This window comes from Octopus bimaculoides, chromosome 1 (genome assembly GCF_001194135.2).
Source record: "Octopus bimaculoides isolate UCB-OBI-ISO-001 chromosome 1, ASM119413v2, whole genome shotgun sequence".
Classification (NCBI taxonomy): Eukaryota; Metazoa; Mollusca; class Cephalopoda; order Octopoda; family Octopodidae; genus Octopus; species Octopus bimaculoides.
This window is the reverse complement of record NC_068981.1, coordinates 162,601,331-162,612,685: the sequence shown is the minus strand read 5'-3', so window position 1 is coordinate 162,612,685 and position 11,355 is coordinate 162,601,331. Positions and strand designations below refer to the sequence as shown.

The window sequence follows — 11,355 nt, the reverse complement described above, 5'->3', positions numbered from 1 at the left end:
ATATATATGTATATATGTATGTGTGTGTGTGTGTGTGTTTGTCCCCCCCCCAACATCGCTTGACAACCGATGCTGGTGTGTTTACGTCCCCACAACTTAGCGGTTTGGCAAAAGAGACCGATAGAATAAGTACTAGGCTTACAAAGAATAAGTCCTGGGGTCAATTTGCTCGACTAAAGCCAGTGCTCCTGCATGGCCACAGTCAGATGACTGAAACAAGTAAAACAGTGTATATATATATATATATATACATACACACACACACACATGTATATATGCACATGAATAAATATAAGTATAAACATATACATACACACATATTTTCAACGCTTTTGTTACACACAAACACAACATGCAAAGGAGCCTCTATAAATTTGACTTGCTGAAATTAGGAGCCAAATCTTCAAATCATACCCTACTGTCTTAAAAAAAAACAAAAAAAAACAGAAAGAGACACTGGATAAAATAGCACTAGATAGCTATTGAGATAAAGAGAAAAAGAAGGAAAAAATACAGTATTAATTAAAATGCCATTGATCAATGGGTCTCCTTGATCAACAATTATCTGGAGCTAAACAACAATCGTCACACTACCATAGATGGAATTAAGTATTCCAAGTCGTAACAGAAATGGTAGCAAATAGAAAATAAATTTAAGAAAATTAAGCCTGAAGCAAGAATTGCTTGAGCCAATATATTGTAAATACTTGTTTTTAATTATCTTCAGAAAAATTGGCAGCAGATATCTACATTGTAGGTTTTTTTGAAAATGGTACTTTCAAGAAAAGTAACAGTTTAATTCTCATGCATACACAATCGAAATTCTATAATTTTTGGTGTGAATATTTTCCTCACACACACACACAAACATGCGTATACATGCATACACATAAATATATGTCTGTGTATATTATTCATACACAGAAACTAAGCAGAGACAAAATTTTCAGAAGATTTAAAGCTTTTTTCCACTCCTCTTTATTTTTATTTGCAGTCAAATTGTAACCTATCCAATTTTGACCAATATTTGAAGAAATATCTCATTGAAATAATGTTATTTGTACATAAATTAAGGAAACAACTAAAAGAAAAAATATTGAGTTAAGAGTGTATTTTTTTCTATGGTTGCTTCAATTTTTATACTTAAATTATCAAAAACTTAAAATAAGAAGTTAATCAAACAAAGAAGCATTAGATTAGACATGAATATTCAGTAGGAAAATGTTAAGATAATATTTCAGACATAATCTCATTATTAATTATGTAAATTTTTTTTTCTTCATATCTATCATAACAACATTTTGATCAGCTTAATCTCAGATTGTCAACACATGAATTATTCCAGGGTGCACACACAATCCCAGACTACATTTGGACTAAGAACCTAAAACAAAACATATTTAACCAGAAGGTCAGTGACACATGTATATAAGTCAGTAGCATAGTGGTAAAGGGCATTATAACTGTGCATGTACATACACAAACAGAGAAATAAAACATCTGTTGATAAAGGGCAGAGATGAAACCCATTGAAACATTGCATAGATGAATATATTAAAATTTCTGAAGACCACGTTATTAGTTTGAATATTATTATCTAATTAACAATAAGGTGGCGAGCTGGCAGAATCGTTAGCATGCTGGACAAAATGCTTAGTGGTATTTCACCTGTTGCTATATTCTGAGTTCAAATTCTGCCAAGGTTGACTTTGCCTTTCATCCTTTCAGGGTCAATAAATTAAGTACCAGTGAAACACTGGTGTCAATGTAATTGACTAGTCCCCTCGCCCACAATTTCAAGCCTTGTGCCTATAGAAGAAAGGATTATCTAATTAACAATGACTCAGACACTTAAATAAAATGTTATTCACTGTCAACATATCATGTATGATTTGTCTCTTATAAGGGCATCCAGCTGTAGAAACTCTGCCAAATCAGATTGGAGCCTGGTGTAGCCATCTGGTTCACCAGTCCACAGTCAAATCGTCCAAGCCATGCTAGCATGGAAAGCAGACGTTAAACGATGATGATGATGATTTGTCTCTTATAATCACTTCCCAGCTTTTTGGATAAGATCAAAGTCTTGTTTGTCTCCTAAATAGCATCCAGGTAAACTGGAAAAAAAGTGTCAATCTTTCTGTCAATTACCAGTGTTGTTGTCATTGCTTATTTTTGCCCAGGTCAGTCCTGACTAAGCAGACCTATGATCAAAGACATTCCAGCCATGACCATCCTCTTTTCAGACAGCACCTCAGACTACAGCCTTTTCTTTAGTATTTTTTTTTAAACCCTTTTGATACCAGCCTGCTTGAAACTGCTTATGGTTCTATGATATCAAAGCATTCCAACTATCACTTCTTTTTTTTTTTTGCTTTGTTAATCTGAAACTACTTTATCTTTATAAGATGATATAGTGTGATTTGAAGGACATTTGGTCACTATTTCTACCAGTTCATGCAAACATGTACAGGCTTCATTGTTATAAGGTCACCTGGGAGCTTAATTTTTTCAGTTTCGGCTAAACTCTAAGCCATCACTGATTGAGTAGATCTAAAATTAAACATATTCCAGTTATGTCCTTGCCTGTCATGGACAACACAATCTCATTTGTCCATCTGCTTTAAAGATAAAATTTGAGATATAAGACATTTTAACCCTTTAGCATTTAAACTGGCCACATCTAGCCAAAACCTTCCACCTGTTTTCTTTGCAAACCAACCAGATCCTACCTTTCACATCTACCCTACAATATCATTCAACAAATAAACAATCATGTCATCAAAATCTCAAAGTTACAAGATAATGGATGACTAATTTAAAACAGTATGACTATATAAGCATTACATTTGACAGAGTAATCTGAATAAATTTAAAGGGTTAATCACACCCTAGCACAATTTAAGTAGACATCATTTCTGAGCAACAAAGCAGATACTGGAATTGGATTGCAGAGGTATTCAACAATGATTTACTATACAATCTCAAGTGGATGGAATGTTGGGCACCTAAGACATTTGTGGTTCATACTTTTGCCAGAGGCATAGGCATTGTGGCATTACTAAGACACTGAACTCACAAATAGCTTGGTCAACTTAGCCGAAAATAGTATATAGTCAATATAACTTGTTGATTTTAGCAGCAATGTTATAAATTTGGTAAGAAGTTTACAGTGCTGAGAAATCTAGAATTAGTAACTATGATTGAAAGACACCAGGATGATTAACCTAGATAAATATGAACACTTCAGGCATGTTCCAAAAGTGCTGTGAGCTTCAGTGGAAGTGATATATTCCAAGATTTAGCATTATAAAAACAGTCTAGATGAAGAACAACAATTGAAGCCTTGCTTAGAATACAGAAAGAAATAGTGTTTACTTTAACTTTTGTACAAATACAAAGCTAATTTTACAAGCTATACAGTATATGGAGACACTATGAGACTTTTGATAAATGTGAAATATTTATAAGGAACCTAAAAGATAACTAATAAAAATATGAATACATAAATATGCTTTTACAGAAACCACATGTAACTTAATTGACACACATATACTAACACTCTAAACCAGTGGTTCTCAACCGGGGTCCGCACAACAAAATAGTAAATTAGGGATCCACATTAATATTTTAAGAGCCCCTGGTATTGAAAGAAACAGCAAGGTTTCTTTCTCTAACGTTTTACCTAATTCAATCAACACAAGTTAATGTGTGAGAAACAAAACAGGAATTTTGAAAGAAGTTTCTATTAACTAATTTTTAAACATCGAATGGCAATGGGGGTCCACCAGAATAAAATAGTAATCAAAGGGGTACATAGATAAAAAGTGGTTGAGAGCCCCTACTCTAAACACATACACATATAATTTTTGCATACATATACTTTGGATAGTAATCATTGTACCCTGCAAATTTGTGTGTGATGGGTTTTTGAGGTGAATAGGAAGATATCAGGATATTTAGAAAACCTGCATTATATTAATGCTCAGTATTGGTGTAGGTGTATTTCTTTGCAGCAAAGTACAACATGTGAACATTCGTCTTTGTTTTAAACAAATTTAATATTCTTGTCTTTTTACATATATATGGCTGTGTGGTAAGAAGCTTGCTTCTCAACTACATTGTTCCAAGTTCAGTCCCACTGTGTGGCATCTTGGGCGTCTTCTACTGTAGCCTCAGGTCAACCAAAGCCTTGTGAGTTGGATTTGGTAGATGGAAACTGAAAGAAGCCTATTGTATATATTTTTATGTGTGTGTGTGTGTGTGTCTGCATTTTCCCCATCCCTCGTTGCTTGACAACTGATGCTTGTGTGCTTACGCCCCCATAACTTAGTGATCTGGCAAAAGAGACAGCTGAAATAAGTACTAGGCTTACAAAGAATAAGTCCTGGGATTGATTCTTCAACTAAAACATTTTAAGGCAGTGCTCCAGCATGGCCGCAGTCAAACGACTGAAACAAGTTAAAGAATATAAACAACAAACAGGTGTATTAGTTTAATGCTCGAGAAGGTGAGAAAGACTTTTACATTTCGAGCCTATGTTCTTCAACAGAAAGGGACACGAGAAAATAAACAGAGAGAGAATAAAAAAAGAAAGTTTTAGTAACTAGCGGTCAATCATGGTGATGGCTGAACAGAGGTGGACAAAAACGACAATAGGAAAAAGCAGAAAGTACAAAAAAAACGTTCAGAAAAGTTCAAACGTGGTGTATTGGGGTGATTTCTCATCAACGGAAGAGACCAGTGTAATCCATGTGTGTATATGTATATATTCTTTTATTCTTGTACATGTTTCAATCACTGGACTGCAACCATGCAAGAGTACACCACGAAAGGTTTTAGTCAATTAAATTGACCCACATACATATTCCAAGTTTGATACTTATTCTAGTAGTTTTCTTTTCTTTTTATCTTTTGTCAACCAGGGGCAAACTTACATTGTTTGTCAAGCAATAAGGGACAAATGGATAGATACACATACACCAATGGGATTTCACAAAATTTCCGTCTACTACTAACACTCACAAGGAATTGGTTGGTTTAAGACTGTAATAGCAGGCACTTACCCAAAGTGATGCACAGTGGGACTAAATCCAAAACCACGTGGTTACAGAGAAAACTGTGCCATAACAGTTTTGTACCTTATTCAGTGCCAGGGAGTGAAAGAAGTTGAAAATTCCTGTCGTTGACCAAACAGGAATAAACAGAATCTATATGCCAAGAATGTGGTAAATGATTCTAATTTATTGCATTGTTGAACAAGACAAATATGTTTATTATTCTATACATAAATAACAATGCTTTTCTCCCTACCACTGCCAAAAGAATGTGCTACAAGTGAATCCAAAGACACAAGAGTTCTAATAATATTACTTGTTTTTGGATATATATAAATATATATTATTTTTTCTTCTTTATATGTTTCAGTCATTTGGCTGCAGCCATGCTGGAGCACCACCTTAAGGGGTTTTTAGTTGAACAAATTGATGTTAGGACTTATACTTTGTAAGCCTAGCACTTATTTTACCAGTTTCTTTTGCCAAACTGCTAAGTTACAGGGACGTAAACACACCAACGTCAGTTGTCAAGCAATGGGAGGTAGAGACAAACACAAACATGTGTGTATATATATATATATATATAGGCACAGGAGTGGCTGTGTGGTAAGAAGCTTGCTTCCCAACCACGTAGTTCCGGGTTCAGTCCCACTGCGTGTGACACCTTGGGCAAGTGTCTTCTACATGACATTCACACAATATTCTTGTTGACACTTCTTTTGTCAATAAATAGCCCATTCCCTTCATGCCTTCAAAGCTGTGTGGAAGGGCACACAGCTCTAAAACAAATGCTTCAATCACACATTTACCTAACTCATGCTAGCATGGAAAAGCATATGTAAAAACGAACAGAAGGACGTGGCACATGACAGGCATTTTCCCCGTGGAAAGAGAAACAGAGGAGCTGACAGCTAGCGTACTATTTTTCCAGGCTGATATGGGCTGAGGCCAGATACTTTCTTGCCATTAATCCTGATCTGTTTTACACACATCTTTGAAGGCACAAAACCAGCAGACAATCGCTTGACAGAAGTGATAACAATAACACTTCTCAAGCTTGCAACTTTCATAGTACACAGAAGTGAAGACACACACACACACACACACAATAGGTTTCTTTCAGTATCCACCAACCAAATTCACTCACATGGCTTTGGTTGGCAAAGCAGAAAACTGCACCATGCTTTGCTGTCTGTTTTGACATGGTTTTTATGGCTGGATGCTCTTCCTAACACCAACCACCCCGCAAAGTGGATTGAGTGCTTTTTACATGGCACCAGCACAGGTGAAGTCAATTTTGTCACGGTTCTTTTTTTTACAGTTGGATGCCCTTCAAAACGCCAACCAATTTGCTGTGTGGGCTGGATGCTTTTTATGTGGTACCAGCGCTGGCAGGGTCCACCAAGTAACTTGCAAGATCCTTTGAGAGGAGCGGAGGCATTGGTGGAGGTGATCTTGTGCCAGATGATGAAAGGTAAGAGTGTGCCAGAGAGACAGAAACAGGTGTCTTGCTGTGGAGGAGGTACATAGTTACCCAGTGAGAGAGAGAGAGAAAGAGGGAGTGGAGTAATGAAGATTGAGACTAGAATGATATATATATATATATATATTTCACTTAGGCATTGCAATACTAATAACCTGGTGTAGAACTCGATATACATACTCCTTTAAACAAAGTGTTAGTCGAGTATACAGCGGTAATAAGAAAAATGATGACAAAGGAATAAACAATTATTAGTTTACAGCGATTTCCGATATAAGATGTGGTGAAGAGCATTTCATGTTTGAAGTTATAATGAAACTCAGACACTCAACTGAGTTCGCCACATCTTATAGTGGAAACAGCTGTAAGCTAATGAAGTTCATAAGATAATCATTTATTCTTTTGTAATCTTTCTTCTTATATAATATATATATATATACACACATATATAATAAGTGCAGGCATGGTTGGGTAGCAAGAAGTTTGCTTCCCAACAACATGGTTACAAGTTCAGTTGCACTGTGTGGAACTTTGGACAAGTGTCTTCTATAAACTGAGGCAAACCAAAGCCTTGTGTGTGCATATGTGTGTCTTTACATCCCCATAATTTAGTGGTTCAGCAAAAGGAAACAACAGAATGTGTACCAGGCTTAATAAGTATGTATATGTATGCACAGACACACACAACAAACTTCTTTCAGTTTCTGTCCAACAAATTCACTCATAATCCTTTTGGCTGGCCCGGGCTATAATGACTGAACCCAGGACCATATGGTTGAGAAGCAAACTTCTTACCAAACATCCACATCTACACATATAAACACATCTGTGTTTGTGCTCATACATCTGAGCATATATGTACTAATCTATTTAAATATATATATATATATATATATATATAATCTTTTATGTCTCACAACAAAATGGAAGATCCATTGAATAGCATAGATGTGATTTTACAGACTAAACCTCTAAGCATATATATTTATAAACATATATATATATATATATATATATATATATATATATATATATATATATATATATGCAAATGCATATGGCAGAGATATATGTTGGCTTTAAGAAATGAAGGCACCAGTTGTCATCCTCTATTTGTGAACAAGCTTCTACGTATTGCAATAACTGGCAAGAAATAGCAGCCAAATCTCTCTCAACTTTTTTTAAAAACAAAAAGACAAAATACAATATTGGATAGTGTAGTAATATAATCCGAGATAAAACTATGCGTAAAAAAAAAATGAGACAGTCCAACTGGAATGGTTTTAACAGCTGTCACTGGTCAGTGCTGACCTGGTGTTAAGCAACTATATTCTGTAGTGTACAGAACTGAGTATTTCACAGACAGGTGTACTTTTAATATAGTTCAGAGACAAATTTAGCATGATTATAAGACACACACAGATAGATGCAAATATATGTATGTGTAAACATATATATTTGTAATATATGTGACAATTATTCGGGTGATATAATAAAACTCAGAGTTTCGGATGTCGGGGCGGAAACTCGAGCTTATTTATGGCAACCGAATAATTGTCACATATTATATTACAAATAAATTCCTCTATTTACTTAATATCGAGGTCTCTTTCATTCTTTTGTTGTCTTACCATTACTATATATATATATATATATATATATATATATATATATATATATACATACTCACACATTCTCATTTTTTACTTGTTTCCTTTATGAGACAGCAGCCATGCTGGAGCACCAATTAGAAGAGTTTAGTCAATGAAATCAACCCTTGTACTTTTGATCGATTCCTTTTGGTTATTCGCTTTGTTAAGGAGGGACAAACAAACCAGCACCAGTGGTCAAGAGGTAAAAGACAAATATACAGACACATACAGCTGCACAGTTTTCGTCTGTCGCCTGGGGATATAGAAGAAGACACTTGACCAAGATGTAACATTGTAGGACTGACCCCGAAACCACGTGGCCGCGAAGCGAATTCCTTAATCATGTAGGTGTATGTGTGTGTGTGTACATGTTATGTATACATGAGTATGTATGCATATATAAGTGTATATGTATGTAAGCAATCATTGCATGATAGAAGCCTAGAGCTACGAAAAGGCGAGAGAGGGATATAGATGAAAGGGGAAAAAATATGAGACCATCAGGCAACCACGCACACGCGTACACGTGCATGCAGAACTTCCCAGTTACGATAGGACGATGGGATGAAAACAGACGGAAGAGATATCTTTCAGAACATATGTAATCACCGACATATTTGTTGTTGTAACTAACTGTAACAAAGGACTTGGTAGACATAATATACACAGTAAATATACACGAATATGTCTATCACCGTCACACACACTCACGTGTGAGAAAGCAAGACGTGTGTGTGTATATTATATATATACACACACACACATATATATATATATATATATATATATATACACACACAACTTATTTCAACGCCTGGTTTCTCTTAAATGATCAGAAATAACATGAATCTCTTAGTGATAATTAGTAATTTCTTACATAGGCACCAAGTAATATATTTCGAAGGATTAGTTGATTATAAAAGGACCATACCAGCAAATGGCTGGTACATATTTTATCAGCTATGAAACGATAAAAGGCTAGTCAACTGGCCTCAGTGGAATTTGAACACAAGAAATAAAATTAAATACTCCAGGGCATTTTGCCCGGTGCTCTACCGATTCTGCCACAATCATGATTTATGCCACAGACATTTATGCCTAAGATTCGTAAGGAAAGGAATAATGGGAGTATTGTAATGAAACTCGGGAGATATTTGTAGCGTGGAACAGATTTAAGGAACTGAAATAGCTTGTGAACAGTAATAACAGTGAATTTTTGACGTGATAAAGGAAAAGATTAAGTAACTGGCGAGTATAGTTTTCTAATAGGTATTATTCGCCAAATACATAACACGAATCGATTTACCAAGAATCGAAACCGGGTCACGAAAAATAACAACAATAATAAATTATACCGGTAGAAAATGCAAACATGTTTCATATTTTTTTAAAGATATCCGTAATATTAAAGCATTATTTGGCTGGTTAGTGAAGTGGCGGTTTTTAATAAAGTTTGAATTGAATGACAGCAAAGGAAGGATAGAAGGAAAAGTATTCTCTCTGCCTTAATAGTAGCAGCGGAATAAAGAGTAAAAAGTATGGTGGTGGTAAGTATGATTCTTTGTGATTGTTTTAGAGGGAAAGAAGAGTGTGGTGTGACACTGGACGGAATGTGCAAGATAATAAATAACACTTTTATTATATAGCTAGATAGACCGGTAGTCTGGAACGTGCAGTTGGTAATAACGATTATGGATGGTGATAAAAGGAGGGAAAATGATTGAAACAGTGACAAAGTAAGAATAAAAAGGACATAATGTAGGCTAGTTAGTCTATGCGTGCGCGTGTGTATGTATATATATATATATACATATATAAACACTGTCCATGTGTAGCAGGACTTAACATTTATTTAACAAAGGAAAAGAGATTAAAAAGAAACAATGCATCGCGATGAAAATATATGTATTTTAAACCTAGTTAATATGTATTGTATACATATGTGTATGGAGGTATGTATTCGACTGAATGTGACATAAGTGGTAAAAATAACAGCTTAGTGAATAGCCACTGGACAACAGTAATATGTACGTGTGTGTGCATGCATATAATGCACACACACAAAGAAATCTTGGTTGACGATAACATATATATATATATATATATATATATATATATAAAGCCAAGTTTAACATATGTACATTCGAAGTCCAGTGAGAAGTTTTTTTTTTTTTTCTAATCCAAAACAATGCACTTCAAGAAGTCATATTTATGGAGCTACAATATTTACGAAAACTACAAACAAAGGAAAAATACAAAATACAAGAAAAGCCGCGATAAATCTAGTAGTTTAAAAGGGTTAATTATATTTTTGAAGCTGCTATCATTATACAAGTGAAGGAAGCACTGAGGAAAAAGAAAATAGCGCCTAAACTCGAAAGCAAGACAATAACCGACCACGATTAAATTATGACTTTTTTCTTTTTTTTAAGTGAAGGTAAAGGTGAATAGCTTTAACAATACAAAAATACTTCTTTTAGCAGTTCGATTACAGTTACAAGACAGAAAAAAAATATTTGTTTTTAGTAGAGGTGATGTTGGAGACGGGTTATTAGTTAGATGAAGGATCATTATTATTGTTGTTGTGGTTGTTACAATTGCCACCCCACCTCAGTGCATACACCGCTTCCTGTGCCGATTCAAAAGATCGATGTTTTCGGTTTTTAAAAAGGGGAAATTCTTACCCGAGGCCCACATCTGTTATTAGAGACATACTCAATGCAACAGCAGCATCACGACAGTGGATCACGCACTTGCTAGCTTCGAATGGGCGCCATTACCCACAACGCCCCCTGTCGGCCAATAGTATCAACGGCGACGTGTTTTTGCCTTTCTTCCTCGTCCTGTTTTGCCCATCTGTCTATCCGGCTTTTTCCACAACTTAGCTTAACACGCTGCGCTTCCTCTAACAAGCACATGCTTGAAAACTAAAACTGTTCATACATACATTCTCATTTGTGAACACAAAATAAAAGAACAAGAATACCAATTGAATAATTTTAATATTTAGACTCTACCAATAACTATTTTTTTTCTCTATCATAGGTTTACATGCTCCAATATTAGGTTATTTTCTATAGTCAATATACACGGTGAAAACACACACACACACACACACGTATATATATATATATATATATATACACACACACACACATATATATAT

The 11,355-nt window shown here is 35.0% G+C and overlaps 1 protein-coding gene across 1 annotated transcript in view; it reads right to left on the bottom strand.

Annotated features, from left to right (window-relative positions):
- LOC106874217 (histone-lysine N-methyltransferase EZH2) overlaps window positions 1-11,027 on the bottom strand; it is a 182,264-nt gene extending 171,237 nt beyond the window's left edge. Inside the window, exon 1 of the mRNA XM_052971199.1 lies at window positions 10,874-11,027. The gene's annotated coding sequence lies outside the window, so the exon portion shown is untranslated. The remainder of the gene's footprint in view (window positions 1-10,873) is intronic.
- Between the last annotated feature and the right edge of the window lie 328 nt (window positions 11,028-11,355).